We start from the raw sequence: 21,847 nt of genomic DNA on the forward strand, positions 1-21,847 counted from the left end.
GGAAGGAAAAACATGAGAATTTTTTTTAAATAAACATAGTGTTCATCCAGATTCTGTAAAATTTTTTGTTTTGTTTTCCTCTGCATGCAGATGGTATTGTCCATTAACAGTTCTCCCAGGATTGACATTATTCTTTGTTTATTTGTTTGTTTTGAAAGACAATGGAGTTAAGTGATTTGCCCAAGATCACACAACTAGGTAGTTATTAAGTGTCTGAGGCTAGACTTGAATTCAGGTCCTCCTGACTCCCAAACCAGAGCTCTATCCACTGCGCACCACTGCCACTGCTGCCTGCCAACATTCTTGGTAAAATGATAGACTTATACTTGAGATTTCACATACTGATTTGTGATTTGTATTGTATCTTCTGTGAATAGAGAAAGGCATAATTGAACTATTTCAACTGGAAGTCTCCTTGAAGGTAGACACACTTATTCCTGCCAGATCAGGTACCAATTTGAGCAAATGGATCTCAAAACCTCATTTTTCCTTGCAGTGAATCTTAGCAGGCAACCCATACATTGGAAAATTCTTCCCTTAAAACCTATGAGTAGGCTGGTATTGAGTAAAGGGTTTAGTTACTACTAAAACATTGCTTATGACTCTATGGTTTCATTCCAAAGACAAAAAAATCTTATATATACCAGCCCCAAGTTTGGCTATTGAAGTTAGTTAGTACAATGAACAAAGTGTTTGGTCTACAGTCAAGGAGTTCACATCTGACTTCAAACAGTTACTAGATGTGTGACCCTGAGCAAGTCACTTAGTCTGTTTTTATCTCATTTTCCTCAGTTGTAGAAATGAAGATTTTTAACAGCACTTACTTCCCAAGGTAGTTGTGCTGATCATAAGAGATGCTTATAAAGTACTTAGCACAGTACCTGAAACTTCCTTTCATTCTTGCTTCTTCTGTTCCCTAAAAAAGAAACTTCAATGAATAGTACTTTTTTGTGCACACCTGGCACATATAATGATTTGAATGAATGTTAGTCACCACTCAGTGTCAGTAGAATGAATTTTATCTAATCTCTAGGGCATGGGCTCTTAATATATAATCTCAAATACATTTTGATAATTGTTTCAATGTTTGTTTTCCTTGCTAATTCTGTTTATTTTATTTTATATATTTAAAAACATTCTAAGAAGAGAGCTGTAGGTTTTACCAGTCTACTAAAGCAGTACAAAATACAAAAAGAGGTTAAGAAACCTTTCTTTAGAATGATTTTTCTTTTAGCTCAGGAGGGTAAAATCATGGAGCCCTTTCAGAATTATTGATCTGTGAGTGGCATGAATTATCTTCATATACCCTACACAGGTGCTTTTGCTATTTGAAATGCAATTATCCTTTCAAAATGTCTGCTACTCCTTTGACAGTATCTCATGACCCAGTTCCCCTTAATTATGTTCTTTTCCTTTGTCCAAGAATATAAAATTTGTATTTCTTTATCCTACAACTACACTTAGTGCCAAGAAACCCATTCATAGAGAATTGGTTCAGGGTTTCAATCAATGATTCCAGGCTCTTTGGGCCACTTTACTTACCAAGATTCCAGCCCCTTTTGTTCACTTTTCTGCCCTCTACAAATTCACCAGATTTCTGATTTAAAAATTCTTTGGGATAAAGAAACTGAAGTCATACAGCTTCTTTCTGAACACTGAATCCATAATTGTTAAGCTAGCTCTGCATCCTTGTCTGGTTATGTCCAAAAAAATACTCATTAAAATTCAGGGCAACAGAATTTTTTGTCTGTTTGTTTTGTTTTGTTGTTTTTTATCATTCTGTACCCAGAGCTGTACTCCGTGCAAATAATCTAGAAACTTTTGGTAACAGACCATTTCAGGACCCAAAATTCTCATTTGTGAATCAGATAAGAGGTACCTGTTAATGAGTCCCTGGTTAGCCAATAAAACAAAATTCTGGAAGTTATCATTTTCCCTTAGCAAAATTGTTTCCAAGCCAAACAGGTTGATATCAATATGAAATACAAAGGACTTTTTTTAGAATAACAAAAGTCAATTTTGGTGCAAATTTAAGGTAGGTATTTGAAAGTATTTGTAGATATTTGAAGAACTACTCACATTTCCTATTTTATCAAAATATACACTACTGATTTTGTTTAATATAAAGGGTCCTTTAAAATCTTCATTGCATTCAAATTTGCCTCCTTACTATTCCTTAAAATTGCTATTTAACATCTCCTCCCTTCCTGTTCATAGGCTTCCCCTTCTGCATGAAATGAACTTCCTTCATAATATCAGCTGCTTAGAATCTCAGGTTTTTTTCAAGGTTCATTTCTTCCATCACTTTCTATGAAACCTTTCTGATCTTTCAAGATATTAGTGTTGTCCTGCCTCATATAATCATATATGTATTTACCTATACATTTGTTGAAATAGAAGTTGGATGATTTCTTGTTGGGTATATTTGTAAACAGGATTTCTTTTAGGTATGAGCTCCAGCACTCAAACTGTGATTTTATGAGTATGCATTTTTTGTTGAAATACTATGCGGCCAATATTAGAGTCAGATATTTGACAAAACTGACATATTAATAAACAGTTTGAGACCAGTATCTCCCATCTTAAATAACACCTTGTGTAGTCATCATTTTCCAAACACAAAAAAAAAACATTCAAGTGAAAAAGCAGTTCTAAATCCACATCTATCTTTTCCCCATCACATTTGTCTTATATTTTTTTCATGAGCTGCTTAAAAATTACTTGTGTTCTGGAAATTTCTTGTGGCATATACTTAAATTAGTATAAGCCCAACAGACAAACTAAGCAGACTTTTAATTACCTTTCTTTATCAAGGGGATCCAGTTATTCCAATTTTGAAAATCTAATACTAAGAACCAACTAGAAGTTTGGGACATTCTGAATTTGTGACGTTACATTTTCTACTTTTTAATTATTCATGTCTTGTCCACATACGTTCTAAATTTCATAATTTTCTTTCATATAGCACAGAAAGTCTTTGAACCACAGTAATAACGTCATTAACTAACAAATATCTCTAGCAGCACCTTAGATAAAGCAATTTTTGAAATGGTTTTCAAAATGATGGGGAATTATGAAATATGTGTGCTCCCCCCAATTGTCTTTCATATCCTAGTCATGCAATGGAAATCCTCCAGACCCAGCAATCATTCCTCCTCCAGAGACTCTTTCCTATATTTGACTACTAGAGAATCTCTAAAATAAAACATCTCAGCATCTGCCAATGATGTTGACAGCTTAGGGAATAATTGTGAAGTCTAGAGTTGTAGGGAAACTATTCGTTCTAACCATGCTGTCTTGTAGTCGTATCATACAAGAAGCAAAGATTGTTAGAATGTTTAGAAAGTGGGTTCCTGCTTGCAGTCTACAATGTGGATTCATATTTCATTAGAGAGCTTGCTATGTTCCAATCCAATTGGAAATTTCAATAATTTTTTGTGGTCTGAGTAAAGTAACTGTGAATAATACTCAGAATTTCCATTAAATGTGAGATATGTTCCATTATAAGTATTTATTTTCACTAAGACCAGGAAGGTCTTAATTTTCTCAACTCTTCAATCTACCCCAACAAATATTTAAGTGCTTACTATATACAAAACACTGATGAAACAAACACAGGTTGCTTCAAATATTGTTCCTAGATTGATTCAAATAAAATTACTACCCAAGACTCTTTGGCAAGCACAGATAAACATTCTATCTGATCAACCCTTGTTATCACATCAGTCTATGATCCTAGATAAATGGGTCCAAGAGAGTCATTGGCTAATATAGCTTTTTAGTCTTCCTTGCTTTTTGTATCTGTCATAGATTGAAATGTATTATAACTATCTCTGTTTATTCCTTATTTCCCTCAATTAATCAATAAATATTTATTAAAAGCCTATTATGAGCCAGGCATTGTTCTAAGTGCTGGGGGTTCAAACAAAGGAAAAAGATAGCTTCTGTTCTCACAAGAAGCTCTCAGATTGTTGTTGTTGACATCACAAGAAGCTCAAAATCGAATGGAAGACAATACAGAAACAGAAATCAAAGAATATGGCAGGGAGGAAAACTAGTGGGGATATGATAAAATTCTTCATCTGGATGTCAGACGATGAGACATCTGTACTGAACCCCCTCCTTAAATGGAGGATCTGAGAAAAGTTCTCTCTCATTCATCCTCTACCATCTCTAATGAGGAGAAAGAGATACAAAAAAAAAAAAGAGAGCCCAAGGAGGAGAGAAACTAATCAAGAGGGAGAGAGGGGCCAAGCTAAGGAGGCCTAAGTTTCAGAGTTGATTCAACCTTGCTGGAAGATGAATTACTCAAGACAATGATGGGTCAAGGAGATCAGACAGATGGTAGATGATGAAGTAGTTGCAAAAGACCGCTAACTTAAAGTGAGGTTCTGAAAATAATTTTCTGATATTCCTCTTCCATCTTCTCCAAATAGAGCCCCCTGCTAGATTATAAATTCCTTCAAGGCAGTGACTATGTCTTTTATAAATTTGTATCTTTCAATACCTAGGATCATAAAAGTGACCAGTAGCAGTCAAACCCAGGTCCTCTAATTTTTATATCCCTGTTCCAAATGCTCCACAACATTGCCTAAGGTCAATGTTGTATTGAATTACTATAATTTCTGAAATGAAAGGTTTGTTCTTCTCTTTATGCTATCAAGCATGTCAGTTATTCTTAGGGTGATAACAATTTTGTGATTATGTAACAATTCAACAAGAAACAAGAAAGCCTTCCCCAACTAGTTTCCTTGTTTGTTCCTACAGTTGAATCTTTCGAATTATAAACTGAAGCTATCTCAAGTCTGTAAGAACATGGCAGGAAGTAGAAATTTTGGGGGGGGGGGTTGGAGAAGTTATCACCCCCTTGGAGGGTAGCATTTAATGACTGCAACTCTGAATAATAGGGTCTTTCACCTAGTGATTATGATTGACATTGCTAGCAGAGTAAACTATTTTTTCAATTTTTCAATTCTTTCAAAAATTCCCCTTAACTGTTTTCCTTTCTTCCCTGATCAGTTTTATTAATAGTGAAAAACTAGAACCGTGACCCTACTTTTTGAATAGTGAAGCTACTACAATAACAGTTCGTCATCTAAGGTCTCAGAGCCTTGTGCAAACAAGGTCACAGCACTCTTAATTACTACTTCCTAAAGCATCTTTTTCCAACCTCTATGTGATGCTAGAAACTTTCACCATCCCCTTGAATTGTAGTCAGAAACTTGATGTGAAGGCCCCAAGTATTTTCGAAACTCTTAAAGTGATTATCCAGTGCCCTCAAGCACTCATGTAGTATAACAGATGGATTTTCCATTTTTAACACAGAGAAGACAACAAATTCAGTCCCTCTGAGACGTCCTCACAGTTGTTTCTGCTTTTTTTTTGTATCTGTCATTCTTGGATCATCTCAGTAGCATGAGCCAGCAAGAGTTTATATTGCTCCTCTGGTTTTTAGGGAAATACTACTTCTTGGTAATAAGGTCAACATCCCATAGAGGATCCATTCAGAGTATGATCCAATAACAGATTCTCATAGGGCTAAAAATTTACAATTTCATTGATATAGGAAACTTCCAAATGAGGAAATTCCCTGTACAAATGTAAACTGGTATCTTTTCTACCATTTATGGTTATGTGTTCACATAACATTTTAAATTGAGATGTACCATGATGTAGCTCATACATCAGTGATATGACCATATTTGAAACTGGAAGAAAAGTTATAGCTTCCCCCCCTTCATATCTGACATAGTTTTTCTGTCCCCATGAAGATTTACTTCTGTAATAATTCAGTGTTTGAAGAGGAGGTTTTCTTAGAAATTTGACTCAGAAAATTTACACAGGGAAGCATTTCCATTATTATCCTCCCTGAGTTTCTTAACCTCTATCCTACATATACCCAAATATTCTAAAATAATCTTCAGGGTCTTTTCAAAGGTGCATTTCCTGATCTCTGGTCACTGAGATTGCATAGCTGACATCCACAACTCTCCTTCATGCCACAAAGCATAATTGTTTCCTTCATACTATGTCCACACTTTGCCTTGGTGATTTCAGGTTAGGGAAGGATGTTATTTACACACAAAAAAATATTTCCTTCAATGAGTAATTTGGGATGATACCTCCAAAGTAGTTTATATTAGAGAATAATGGTTTAAAATGTCTGAGTATATTAGATGGTACTTTCTCACTTTCTTGGCTTTTCTCCCTCACTCAAGAAACCTGGTAAAATGCATTCAGTATACCAACTGATAATGGATACCAGCTTCTTATTTTCAAATGTTATTTATATCCTCACAGAATAGAGTATTAAAAGCAAAAGAAAACAGGATGGAAATTCTTTGATGAGTAATGTCTATAACTCCCTTCCCCCAATGTTATAGACCCAAAAAAGAAGGCTTTTCTGACATCTTGTCCTCTGACTGTGTTATGTCTATTTAAGGTAATTAAAGAGAAAAATGATCTTTTCCTTTTATTTATCCAAATTCTTGCTATTGCTCATGTTTCTCCCTTGCCTCATCTAAGAAACTAAATGTACTGTACAACTGAAATGTCTTCAGGTTTCTCTGACATTTTAGTACAATGGCAGAAAGGAGAATTTCAGTTCATATGAATTATTATTCTATGATCTAGAAGATACCTGAGAGAAATCTAATTTACCCTAGTTCAATATCTCATTCCCTTTTATTAAACTATTGAAATAGCATCCCTGAGGACTTTCTGTTCTCAGCTTTTCCCCTCTCCAACACATCCACTATATCACTCTTTTGTTGATCCCCACACATGACTCTATACATTTTCTTTTTAAAAGTAAATTTTTTTATCATTTTTGCTTCTTACATAACCATAGTATTCCATTTACCTTCCCCCCTCTCAGTCACCTCATATATCACATATTCACTTTTGAATTTTTGATGATTCATTAGTTTTTCATTTAAATTGTTCTAGTCACTATTGCTTTCTTGGCTCTGCTTAGTTCACTCTTCATCGGATCATATGGATCTTTCAATACTTCTATGCAATTATCACATACATTTCTTACAGCACAATTATATTCCATTACATTCATGTACTAAAATTTGTTTACCCATTATTTCCAATTTTTAGCTGCTAGAAATATTTTAGATTATATGGGAACATTTTTTTTCTTCTTCTGAATGCTTTCCTTGGGATATAAGCTCAGTAATATATATCTCTGCTTCAAAGAGCATGGACAGTTTAGTCACCTAATTTGCATAATTACAGATTGCTTTGCAAAATGGTTGTTCCAGTTCACAGCTCCACCAACACTGTATTAATGTGTCTACCTTTCCACAACCCCTCCAACATTGAATGCTGCCATTTTTTTGTCATCATTGCCAATTTGCAGGATGTGATATGAAGCTTCCAGGATGTTTTGATTTGAATTTCTCTTATTGCTTATAATTTGGAGCATTTTTTTCACATGGTTGTTAATGCTCTGAAGTTCTTTCAAGAGTGGTTTATATCCTTTGACTATTGTAGAATGACTATTAATTAATACTGATTGATAGTTTCTGCACCTTGAGTGTTGTTCAGTCATGTATAAATCTTTATGATTCTGAGGACTATAACATTTTAACACTGCTCATGGCATTTTCTTAGCAAAGATATATGCAGTGAAGTGTCTTGTTTGAGGTCATACAGCTAGTAAGTGTTTGAGGTCAAATTTGAACTCTGATCTTTCTAACTTCAAGCCCAGTGCTCTATTCTCCGTATCACTTAGCAAGCCTTTAATGGGGGGAATTTGATAAAGATTATTTCCCCATTTGACTACTTCCTTTTTTTCCCCTAGATGCATGAATGTACTCAGTACAGAAGCTTTTCAGTTTCTCAAGTTCCCTCCTCTACTGTAAATACAATATTGTATTACTTTACTTAAATTCTTTTTTAGATAATCCTGTTCACATTGGCTCTATCTTCATCCCCAATTCCTTCTTTTCATTTGATTCCCCCTTCCTGTCTTCCCTTTCAACTAGTTCTGTTTTATAGTTTCTAAATTTCAGTTCCTTTCCAAAAAAGATATCTTTCGTTCTCTTCATTTTTATTGTCTTTCTGTTTATTCTAGACCCTAATTCTCTAATTCATGAGTCCTATGATCTACTCTCTTTCTTTTCTCTGCATTATTCATGCTATCAAATTTTCCCAGGGATTCATTCTAGGGTTTCCCCTCTAATGCTTTCTGCCACTGCCTTAAAGGGCTCACCCCCGAATTCCTCTTTTTCATTGAACCTCATTTCCAGATCAATAATAATTATCATTAATAATAATAATAAATTACAGCTAACATTTATATAGGGTTTACCTCAAGCTAGTCACTGTACTAAGTGCTTTACAATTACTATCTCAAAAAAATTACTATCTCTTAGCCTGGGAGGTAAATAATATTATTATTTTCATTTTGCATATCAAGAAACTGAGGCAAATATAAGTGAATGATTTGCCCAGGGTCATACTTGATGAGAAAGGATTTGAACTTGAATTGTCCCAACTCTAGACCAGGTACTCTCTCCACTCTCACACTCTGCCATTGCCCCATGATAGGATCCTTTCTTCACCTTTGCAACCCACCACTGATCTATTATCTCTCATTGACCTATTTCCTACATTTGTTTGGAACTCTCCTCCCTGAGCCCATGTTCTCCTATTCCCCCAGGTTCTTGTTGATCCTGAAGATTCCAACTTCATACCCTATATACATACACACACCCCAAACAGGTAGCCTTTTCAAGAACCAAATTCCCAAGACCTCATCCAATATAAAGTACTTATCTCAATTTATTATTCAACTATGTTCACTCATACAAATACATATCATTGGAAATCCCTCCTACTTCCAAAGAAAAGCTTCCTTCTTTTCTTCTCTTTCAATTTTTTCCCCTCTCCTTTCCATACACTATAAGACCATAGAGGTAATCTTCCCCTCATTGCTAGCCCTTGATTTAATCTTGAAACATTACTTACAATTACTTACTTACATTACTTTCCCCTTTTATGTTCCATTTCCTCCTTTTATGTTGTAATATATTATCATTAAACTATAGGCCTACACTCACAATGCTTCCTGTTCAGTTCTTCACTCTTATATCTACCAGATTTCTACCTTTTCTCTTGTCTTTTTGTGTGCATTTGGAAAGAAGTCTCTATACTGGTCTTTCCATTGTCTGCCTGCTGCATTTATTCATTCCTCCTGAACTTATATTGTTTAGTGTTTGAGAGGTAAACTTTTTAATTCTGATTTTCTTTCTAAAAATGTTTCAAACACTTTTTTTATTTAATATCTATATTTTGTTCTCTGTAATTAAGATAGGATTTACAGAATAGATTACTCTGGGCTGCATTCTCAGCACAGTTGCTCTTTGGAATACATTAGTTTATTCTCTATCCTTTTTCTAGGGGGCATAGTCTTGCATTATTTGAATGTCCTTTCTTTTGATTTAAAGGCTTTTCTCTTGATAGCTTACAGGACTTCATTTTTAAAAATTGAATCGTTAAATTTGACTACTATGTGTCTTGGTGTTTGTAGCCTTGGAATTTTTTCTGGAGATGTGCTGTGACTTTTTTCAATTGGAAATTCATTTTTTTTTTAGATTTTTGCAAGGCAAATGGGGTTAAGTGGCTTGTCCAAGGCCACACAGCTAGGTAATTATTAAGTGTGTGAGACCGGATTTGAACCCAGGTACTCCTGACTCCAAGGCTGGTGCTTTATCTACTACACCACCTAGCCACCCCAAATTCATTTTCTATGTTTAGAAGTTCTTTGATTATTTTCTTCTTTGTGGTGTTAAGATTTTTTGTCCTTTCATATTCTTCTGGGAGGTCTAAAGTTTTGGGGTTGCCTGAATTCATTTGCTACATCTGAAAGTCATATTTCTTCTATCGCTATAATTTTTCATATTGATTTAACTATTTATGTTCAAGGTCTTTGAATTTTGTTCTTCCTGAAATCTTCGGTACTTTCTTTTCTCACCTCCTTCATTTTCTTTAACACTTACTTCCTAACTCCCTCTCCAATGTTTGTGATTTCCTTAGGACCTGAAGTTCAAAGTGTCTTGGTTCAGAACAGAGAAAACTGGATATTACACTCTTTCCCTTAGGTTTAATGGAATGCTGCACAGTTTATACATGGTGTTCTTTCATAGTGACCTGTCCCATTCCCCCTTTTCTCACTTTCCTGACCTAATACTTAGCAGTACAGAAACTGCTTTCACTGGAATAGGCAAAGTCCGCTTCCCTCAGCACTAGTGCTTCCAAGATGTGGCTGCTTTTGCTCCTGGAGGGTTAGGTATGAAGGTGCAGGGAAACTTCTATAGTCTAGATCTGAAGTCTCTATGACATTGGGAAGAGGAAACAGGGACAGGATGCAACGGTGAATTTTGATGTAATCATGAGTTGTGTCCTTGGCTACAAGAGCAACCTTACTACCTGAGAAATGGGGAGAAGTGTTAACTGAACTCAGGAGTGAATGTCAGTTTCTAGATTTTCAGAAGGGAGATTTTTTTAATGGTTTAATGGTATGGAAATAGCTGGAATTGGCTTTATATATAGTACATAATTTCTGATTTATGGAGTTTTGGGAAGTCGGAGGAGTTGGAGAAAATATCTAATCTGTCATCTTGTTGCCCATGATGCAAAATATTTTCAATGCCCAAAGGACTCCCTTTCCTTTATCTCTTACTCCTTGTTTTCCTAACTTCCTTGATCATCCAACTCAGCTCCCACCTTCTACAGGAATCTTTTCTTAATCCCTTCTCCCAAGCTGCAAGTACCTTTCCTAGTGAAATTACCTTCAATTTTGTTTGTATATGGCTTGAACATACTTGGTTTTTTTATATGTTACCTCCATAATTATGATGTAAGTTTCTAGATGGCAAGAGATTTTTGTGCCTTTATTTCCCCAGTGTTTGGCATATTTCCTGGCACATGTGTTAATTAAGAAATGGAAAGTGATATTACTCCTCATTCATTTTACTTTTCAGTCTATTTCTGGTTCCTCATTTGTAATATTCCATCTCCTGTATTTATACCTTAATCATTCCTATTCCCCCTATGGGGAATGATTTTTCACCTTACATTTGGTTCTTAGATTTTCTGTCTAACTACAAGACTCAGTTCTAGTGCAACCTCCCCACCCTTACCTCTCTCCAGTTATTAGAATTCTACTTGAAATTATATTGCATTTACTTTGCATGTGTGTTTGTGTATAGTATAATTCATGTAAATATTTATGCAATATTAACTCCTTGAGGACAGAGACTTGCTGCCTTTATATCTCCACTTAGCCCAGTGTCTTTTATATATAAATATATATATATATATATGTGTGTGTGTGTGTGTGTGTGTGTGTCTGTGTGTGTGCTTAATGAATTAATATTTAATGAAAACAGAAACACAGAGAGAAATGAATTATATAGTATCACATAGGAGAACAATCAGGATTAGAACCCAGGCTAAAACACATGAGCTCTTAACCAGGACCAATTTACATAACAGCAACAATATTATATAGGAAAAGAATTTTGAAAGATTTCAGATATCTGATCAATGCAATGGCCAACATGATGAATAATGGACCTATTATGCAACATTTTTGGATGTGACTAATCTTTTACTCAAATATATATACACACGTATCTGTGGGTTCATATAAATATAAACAAAACCTTTGTAACATATAGATAGAAGAGATGTTGCTATAAGATATTACAAAAGTTCTATATATGTTTTTCAAATGGAAGAAAGAAAATAAGAAAAATTTTGGTAAATCAAAAAATAATCATTTTCAATTCTCTGAGTGATATTAGCATAGAACCTTAGAGGAAATGTAAGATTAGAAATACAGTCAAAGTTAACTCTGAAAATATTTCTTATCACAGAGATAAAATCAGAGAATCTCAACTTAGAAGGGACCCTAAAAATCATCTATTCCTATAACTATTCTGGAACAATAATTCCCTGCAAAACATATCCAATAAGTAGCCATCTGTTCTCTGCCAAAATACTTCTTGTGAAGGACTCTTGAGCTTGTCATTCTATTGATCCCTTACCATTGATACCATCAGTTTCCATAAGACCTCAGGCACCCAGAAAATATAGACAATCTTTCCTCTATGCATTTCTTGGTTTCTAGAGTCCCAGGAAATAAAATAAGATATATCTATACAAGTGACATTTATTTTCAGGAAACCCAGATAGCATGTTCACATGCATTCAAATTCACACTTCAGATTTGTAATTATGTAAAATATGGTCATTGGTTCCAATTCAATAGGGATATGCAGTACAAATTCAAATAATGCAACAATTTCAGTAGATTCATTATTCTCACTAACTTGTAGGTAGCTGTAATAAAATACCATGTAAGCTGGTATTATCATTATCTACAATTAGCATTTTCATCTGTTCCAGGGATTCTAGCTTGTGAAATTTCATGCATTAGGGAGTAGGTATAAGAAATTATAACTTCTATTTGATGATATTCTTAAAGCTGGCCCTCCTGCACATTTTTTTATCAGTAGTATAATACAGATATTCCTCCTCATTGTCTTGTGAGTTACCATGAAATTTAATTCTTTGAAGTATTAAAGTATAGGTAGACCTCATCCAACCTGAAATCCTGAGAACTTTGGGACTGAAAAGAAAATCCTTTGTAAATTTTAAAACATTGAATAAATATGATTTAAAAATTTACTATCATTTTATTTTGTCCATTTTACCTGTGTGTAAGATGAACCTCAATTTTTATAAGGAGTTAATCCTGTGATTTCTTTGATATTGATAACTCTTGAGTGGGGAAAAGACATCTACCAATGCAAGTGAGCACTTTCTCTACAATTTATCATCTTAGGGAGCTGTCTAGAACATTCAGTGGTAAAGTGATTTGTCAATATTTGTAAGAGATAGGACTTCAGAACTTCCTGGTTTTAAAACTAAGTCCCTGCTATGTCTCATTGCTTCTCTTAATTATTTAATTGATGAATCTTAGAAAGAAAAAGATACATTATACCATTATAGCTCTGAAGTAAGAATGTATCTGTGTTACAACTTCTATTAGATTTGAATTTTCTGAAGGAAAAGCAATTCAGGGTATCTAACAAAATCAGGGAAGCTCATCCCTGTGAGGTCAGCCATGATGAGAAATACTGAGTTGAAGGAGCAGAATTGAACTGCTCAGCTTGACAGAGGTCTTGCTAGGACTGTCCTAACATAGTTTGAGTGTTCATTTTCCAAATCTGCCTTTAGTGAACAATAGATACTACTGCCCCCTTCATATCTCAGTCTTGACATGAAAAGTAAGAAAATATCATTTTCTTCCTGAGCTATAATGTCATTGAACTTCCTGCAACAGATGACATGAAAGGTTTTATTTGTTACTGCAAGATAAACTGTACCTCAACAAGATTGTTACCATTTGAAAGAATGAAAAGGGTATATTCAAATAACATTTTACAGTTTTTCCAAGTTCAATTGTTTTTAGTCATATCCAACTCTTCATGACCCTATTTGGGTTTTTTTTTTTGACAAAAATACATTTTCTTTTCCATCTCATTTTTCAGATGAGAAATGGAGGCAAACAAGATTAAGTGGCTTGCCCAGGGCCACAGAGCTAGTAAGTATCTGAGGTCAGATTTGAATTAAGGAAGATGAATCTTCCCAGCTCCACATCTGGCACTCTTATTTACTTTGTCACCTAATTTTTTTTTTACTGATAGAAAATATCTAAAAATATTTTAATGAGCCTTTATGAAAAATATTTTGTCCTACAAGTAATCTGCTCACAAACTCTGTAGTAGTTCCCACTTCCCTCCTAAGAAAAGCTCAAGCATCTTGGATTTATATACAAGGCCCTTCGTAATCTGGGACTATCTTTCTACCTTTAGATAATATGATACCTATCCAAAATGAAATCATTTCCCTCTGTATCTGACAGGTACTTTTTCACCTTGATAACTTTGTTCTTGCCATTCTCTTTCTCTCCCTTTCACCATCATACTTTGCCTATTTGATTCCTATGTTTCTTAATTGTCAGCTCACATATTACTTTCTGAATAACTCCTTCTCTAGCTTGGCCCTACATAGTGACCCATTCTCAAACCTCAGATAGCATATTATTTATATTTCTCTTGTGCATTATCATGTGTGATTCTATATTTTACTTATTTTTCTACGTTAAATATCCCTCACCTAGGCTCTAAGTCCTATGAGTACAAGCCATATATTTTCTTATACTTTGTGTACTTTTTATACTTTGTAACTCCTGGCAGCTTGGTAATGCTAGATCTAGAGTCAAGAAGATCTCAGTTCAAATTTGACCTTTGACTCCTACTAGTTGTGTGATACTGGGAAAGTTACTTTCTCGGTTTCCTCTATTATAAAATTAAAATAATAATAGAACCTATTTACAGAGTTGTCATGAGGATCAAATGAGTTAATATTTGTAACACTTAACATAATGTCTGGAAAATTAATACTTAATGAATGCATATTCTCTCACTTTCTTCCTTCTCATGATCAAAACTGAAATTCTGGATTTAACTGGACAAACTTCTATCTTCAGGATTCTCTATCAGCATACTATTTGATTTGTGACCTCACTAGGTTTTTCTTTAAGAACATCAGAGTTATCAGGCAGCTAGGTGGCCCAGTGGATAGAGCACTAGCCCTGGAGTCAGGAGTACCTGGGTTCAAATCCAGTCTCAGACACTTAATAATTACCTAGCTGTGTGGCCTTTGGCAAGCTACTTAACCCCACTGCCTTGCAAAAACCTAAAAAACAAAAAAGAAAGTTATCGTCATATTTAGATCTTACAAACCAAGTGAGAGAAAGAGTTCTCAGAGGATATCTAGACTAAGACAGTGAATTTAGAATAGTGTTATTTAATTCAACCAAAAAAATATATATGAACTTCCAATTGAGCATATAAACAATTAATACAATATCTCTTCCCTCTTTCCTCAGTCTCCACTTCCCTCAGGGATCTATAAATTTTCTAAAGTTCCTTCCAGGTGTAGAGTTCTTCAAGTACCCACTGGCCCCAACACAAGAGGAAAGGATTCTAGAAATCATTCAACTCTCTTATCTGATAAGCCTCACAATTCTCCAGAGAGGGCCATTATAAAGTTAAACCATACGACTCTGAGTCCCCAACCTAGATGGCCCTGTGAGCTGAAGTCAGGAAGAACTAAAGTTCAAATCTGAGCTCAGTTACTTACTAGCCATGTGACTTTAAGCAAGTAACAGTATCTATTTGCTTCAGTTTTGTCATCTGGGAAATGGAGATTAAAAATAGCATCTATCTTGCAAGGTTATTATGAGGATCAAATGAGGTAGTTGAAAAGTACTTTGTACTATATACATCTATGTATATATATTCACATATATACATGTGTGTGATTATACATGCACATATGTGTGTATGTATATATGTATGTTCACTGGTCCAAAAATCCATTCATCACTCCCTAGCTATCTAACTCCACCTTGTGAACTACCTGGGAACATATGGTTCTCTAGTCAAAAGGATCTAGGTAAATGATCAGATCTGTTTCCCAGGAATTGCTTTCATTTTTAGGATCAATTTTAAATGAAGAGATTAAAAATAGGATTCAGTTATATTGTCAAAAATCAATTGTCAATCACAAGTAAAGCAGAATCAATATGATGTGAATGGGAGAAAAAGTCAATGAGAAAAAGCAAGGAATTCTCATGTCACAGAGATTTGCTGTTTAGTCATTTCTGTTGTGTCTTACTTTGTGACTTCATTTAGAGTTTTCTTGGCTAGGATACTGGAGTGGTTTGCTTTTCTTTCTTCAGTTCCATATATATATATATATATATATATATATATGGAAATTTAAGACAAACAGGATTAAATGACGTGGCCAGTAGCTACTAAATAGCTAGTAAATGTCTGAGGTTAGATTTGAATTCCCGACTCCAGGTCCAGTGTTCTATACATTGTGTCACCTAATGATCCATAAAAGAGAAGATTATCAATGCCAAAATGAAAGATTTAATTACAGTAGAACAACAAGGGACCATGTTAATACTTCAGCATACTTACTCCATCTGTATCTCCTCTCCAAAGTCCAGAAAAGTACCCTGTATACAGTCAAAACTTGAAAAAAAATGATTGAATTGAATTGAAACTAGCATTATTAACTTGCATTTCAAATTGTCATTATACTATTGGATTACAATTTTTAAAAGATAAAAAATTCCCCATAAAATATTCACATAGGTCAAGTCAGAAAAACAAATATGTTTGCTGCTGAAACATGCAGTTCTCCCAGATGAACATTTCAAATGCCTGCCAGAGCAATATGAGCTATATAACTCATCATTACTTCTTAGCAGTGGCATGAGAATCTTTTTGATTCTGAATGAGACCCTAAATTTTCCTCCCAGATGAAAACAATAGGCACTTCCTCATGTGTGCTAGATTTTTAAGTTTTGGTTGTTTTTTTCTTAGTTATCTCATCTGGATAAAGAAAAAATGCAAAATACATTAGTTAAGGTCTCTAGGCACTGTCACATAAGTCATTTCAATTGATGAATCACAGACATACTCAAAGTCATATCTAGTCCAACTCCAAATCTGTTACACAGACCCTGTACTCCTTCACTTGGAGAGACTCCTCACAAGATAGATAAGAGTTTGACCAGGAACCTCACTCACACATGTTCTTCCTTTGTAGCATCATTACCCCCCTCCCCACTTGCAATAACTCTTTAACATTCAGACTTGCTTTTTATCTATGATAGAACTCAGAAGACTTTGGGGAAAACAACAGTAGCTTTTCACAGAGAAAAGGCTGGTGAGCCAGTGCAACAGCAATGCCAGGGTCAGCCAGTTTTTAGAAACTACCACCATGATTATTAAAGAAACTGAGAATATTTAGCCTAGAATAGAAAAGAATTTAAGGAAGAGAGGCATGCTGAGAAGAACACATGATTATCATCTACATATTTGATGAGCTATAATGTAGATGAGAATTTCAACTTGCTTTCCTTTTCTCTGAGGATGGAGTAGATGCAATGGTCAAAAATTTCAAGGAGTTTGGGGGGAAGCATAGTTTCTACTTCACTGTTTGGAAGAGATCAATACAATTAGAGCTGTTCAAAAGTCTAGAATAAATAATTTTTTGAGATTGTTGCAGTGGGAATTCATGAATGAATGAATAAACATTTATTAAGTAGTTACTATTGGAATAGAGTGTCTGGTCCTGGAGTCAAGGAGACTGCACCTTTCAGACTGGCCAATATGTCAGAAGAGGAAAAAGATAACTATTGGAGGGGTTGTGAGAAAATTTCAGAATAATCTAGAAAGGCTTAGATGAACTGATGCAAAGTAAAGTGAGAAAAACCAGGAGAACATTATACATATCAATAGCAACATTGTATGTTGATCAACTATGAATAATTTAGCTAATCCCTGTAATATAATAAAGACAATTAATTCCAAAGGTTTCATGAGAAAAATATCTCTTCTCATGCAGAGAAAGTATGATCGAGTCTCAACGCAGATCAAAGCATACTATTTTCACTTTTGTCATTTTTATCTTTTAGTCTGTTTCTTTTTTCACAACATAGCTAATATAGAAATGTTTTACATGATTGAATATATATATATGAATATACATACACACACACATATAAAACCTATCTCAAATTGCTTACCATCTTGGGGGGAAGAAGATAAGGGAAGAAGGGAGAAAATTTGGAATTCAAAAATCTTTCTGAATGTTAAAATTCATCTTTATATTTAATTAGAAAAAAATAAAATGCAATATTAAAAAAGACTCATTTTCCTGACACCAAATCTAATCTCAGATACTTATTAATTATGTGGCCATGGGCAAGTCACTTGACCTTGTTTATCTCAGTTTCCTTATTTCTAAAATGAGATGGAGAACAGAATAGCAAAACACTCTAGTATGTTTGCCAAGAAAATCCCAAATGGGGTCACAGAATCAGACATGACTGAAATGCCTAAACAATAATGTGCTAAGTATGAGGGATACAAATATAAAGAGAAACTTCCAACTCTCAAGGTGTTCAAACTTTAATCAACACAGCAAATTAATTTCTAGTTCTAGGGTAGATGGCAATGCCCAAGACTCCTTAATTAAATAAGTTGGCCAGATGACAATGCCAGGATACCACAAGGTGTAGAGAAAGGGCAGATGGTAAGATACAATGGACTTCCCTGTCATCTGAAAGAATGGAGTTCTTGATTCTCTTCTTGACCAAATTCTGTGAGCTTTGATTGGGCTAGGAGCTCATCCAAATAAACTATGAGGTGATTTCTAACCTTAAAATTCTGTTTCAATATTAATAAAAAAACATTCACTATACTAAGTACTAGTCATAGAAATAATATTGGTTGTTCCTCACCTGAAGGAGCTTGCAATGTAGTGATGTGATCAAATTATAGTAACAGATTCCCCAGGAATTCTAGATACAAAGCAAGAAATATCATTTAGCATTTTGGGTCTGATACCCCTTGGGGAAAAAAAAAATTAAATAGGTTAATTATGTGCTCAAAACTTGAAGAATCATCCAAAAACCATTGATTCCTTTCCTTTCCTTACCTACTATAATGCAGTTTGGCTTAATTATTATTTATTATTCTGGACTATGCTAAATTATGAATGACAACCTGGCATGCTGAGGAATGTAGAACCCTCCTATAAGTCTATAGTCAGGAAAACTGAATTGTGGGTTTTTGAATGTGAAGATAAATTATTGACTTTGAGCAAATGGTTGGAGATTGAAAAGATGTAAGCATCAATAAGAGAAAGGAACAAGGAATTCAAAAACGGGACAATTTATGATTGAACTGCTAAGATTGGGTAGGGAGGAGAGCGAGGTTTGAGGAGTGAATCCATGTTGTCCTTATTGCTGGGAGAGTTCTAAGGAATGGAGAATTTGGAGGTCATGATGAACATGGAGTTAGCAGTATAAAAGCATAAGGAGAGACAACATGATATGATTTTGTGTTTTATTGAAGGAATTTCAGAAGTTTTGAGGGTAATGGTAGATCAAGGGTGTGACCATCATTGTGATATGGCTGAGATAAAGTGGAGAACTGACTGACTGAAGTGAGTGATTTAAAGATTAAGTTGTCAGTGTCTATCAATTATTTAGTCATCATAGAAATATATCCTAAAGACTTCAGCCAGGGAGACAAGCTCTTAGCAAGCATGAACTTTCTCTGAGATAATAGAGGAAACATAGGCATAATTTGACAAGATTAACACAAAGGAAACTGTTTATGCAAAACTGGGCTGATGAGAGGGGATTGTATAAGTTTGGATTGATTTACTCTTAAAAAGTGATATGAATATATCCTTGAAGTCACTTCTACATAAAAACCATGAACAAATTCACATCCAGGAAACTACATCTGTCCTAATATAATTTCATCTATACTTCAAAAAGTCATCTCTTTCATGAGATGCCATAGGACATTATACTCCTTTAAACATTTGTCATTTTTAAATTTGTATTGTATTCATCTCTTTACATGCCTTATCTCCTTATTGGCTCTTTGCTAGCAAGAGTTTTTTTTTTAATTTTGATATGTCTCTCCCAGCATCAAATACACAGTATACCTTCATTTATTCAAAATACCCATTTCACACTTATTAAGTGCAGAACACTATGCAACATAATCTCTTACCTTCTTGGGGCTTATTTTCTAGTGTTTAGGCCTAATAGCAACATAGGTAGCCATAATGCAAGATGATACATGATGGGTACATTAGAGAAATCAGTTCTATGTTTAATTCAACTTATAAAAGGTACTTAGCAAATGTCTCAAACCTTTGAAAAATTAATTACTCTTTTCTTAAACACATCTATTCCAAGGCTAAATCACTGGCAGAAGTGGTTAGAGAAAATTATACAATGAATGGAGAATGGGATACTGTGAGAGTGATTTTTAGCTTAATATGAGCAGTTCAAATCATTTCTTTAAAAAAAAATAAAAATACCCAGTTTTATTCCTCTCTCACCTGGAACATTAGTTTCAGCATCTAATGAGATGTTATTGTGTCACCACAGATATAATCATGTAATCATTCTTAAACACCTACTCACATTGCTCCCCTTTGGATTGACTCCTTCACTTGAGACTAAGATTTGGAACATATAGTCTTTCCTTTAGAAATGTAAGCAAATGAATTTTTTAGTCAATTTACCCTGATTGCTTTAGCCTTCTAATTAGATGAAATAGGGAGGAAGTTTGCTTATAGTTGTTTCATTTTTAGGAACAATATACACATATTTATATTAGCCATACAAATAGGTAAAAAAACAGTTAATATCACATTGATTTTTAACTAGTTTAATTTTCCCTATTAAGTAGCCCTGGGGGAACAACAAATTAGATTTATGTTCTTTATTACTTTATCAGCATAGAACATTCTAATTTCAGATGTGCAAGTAAGGTGCTTTCTTTATAAGATTAGTTCACCTGAACACACTTAAATACATACATATATACTTTTTTTTAAGTTATAGCACCAAATTTGTGAGTATGTCCTCCCTGGATTGGCTACATACAGGCTACATCTTTAAAACTAGACAGACTTGGACAGTCTCTCCTTTAACTTGTACTTCCATTCCAATAACATACAGAGAGTGAAAATCACAAGGTAGGTGCAATGAACTAAAGAAGGAGAGGAGACACCTCTAGGGAGGTATGGAGGAGGGCAGAGTTTTAAGCACTATACCATATTTGCAAATATATGTATATATAATATATATATTATATATAGTAATATATAGTAATTATATATATATATATCTTTGAAATGATATTCCTTTGTAAAAGCTATTAATAGATAAATGAAACTGGGATGTAGGGAATCAAGCTCTATCTTGAGGGAACATCATTGGTGGGGGTTGAAGCAATTGGACAAAAATCCCTGGTTTTCAAGGATATTTTATTCTGTTGGGTTTTTACATTTTCAAATTTGAAACTGTTACTGTAATCAATAGTTTGTATTTCCAACTCCCTCTCTTCCTGGTATCATAGCTACTCCTGGTATGGGGGGGGCAGGGTGGCATCATGCCATTGAGAAACTCCAAACAAATAAATCCATTTGTCTGAGAGCAACACCCATCTTGGCCTATTTTAGCTCACCTTGAACAATGAGAAGACAGGGGATTTTTAATCTGGGAATTAGATAGGAGGCCTCCTCAGCTTCCCATTGGCAGAGAGAGAGAGAGAGAGAGAGAGAGAGAGAGAGAGAGAGAGAGAGAGGCTGGGAATTACCAAAGAACTTATCCATATCACTCAGTTTTACCTCTGAAATAGATTCTGACACTAGCACAGGTTTTATCCTGCCTCCTGCCTCTGGCAGATGCTCTAGTTTTTCATTGTGTCTGTGTTTGTGTGTGTGTGTGTGTGTTGAATAGAATTGTGTTTAGATTGACAAACCGGCAAGCTTGTCCATTTTAAATGTGATACTGTCCTATAGTAATGTATGTCATTTGATCAGTTTTCTCTTTTAAGCAGACTTTTTTTTAATAGACACCTTTCCTAAAATATCAGTGAGCTTCCATGATGAGTTATATAACAGGTCATAATCATTTAGAAACCATAAAAGATATTGAAACACTTTTTCAGAAAGAAAGATTGCTACAGCCTGTCTAAACTTAGCTTTCTGATCCTGTTCCATTAATGTGACTGTATATAACTTCCCCTATATAAAGGGTATTAGCTGAAAATGCAAGGGAAATTACCAGGAGGCATCAGTATTTTTGACTGAACTATATTTCTTAGGCCAAAGTATTTTAAGGATTATACTGTCACCAGCA

The sequence above is a fragment of the Macrotis lagotis genome, chromosome 1, assembly GCF_037893015.1.
Source record: "Macrotis lagotis isolate mMagLag1 chromosome 1, bilby.v1.9.chrom.fasta, whole genome shotgun sequence".
NCBI classification, from domain to species: Eukaryota; Metazoa; Chordata; class Mammalia; order Peramelemorphia; family Peramelidae; genus Macrotis; species Macrotis lagotis.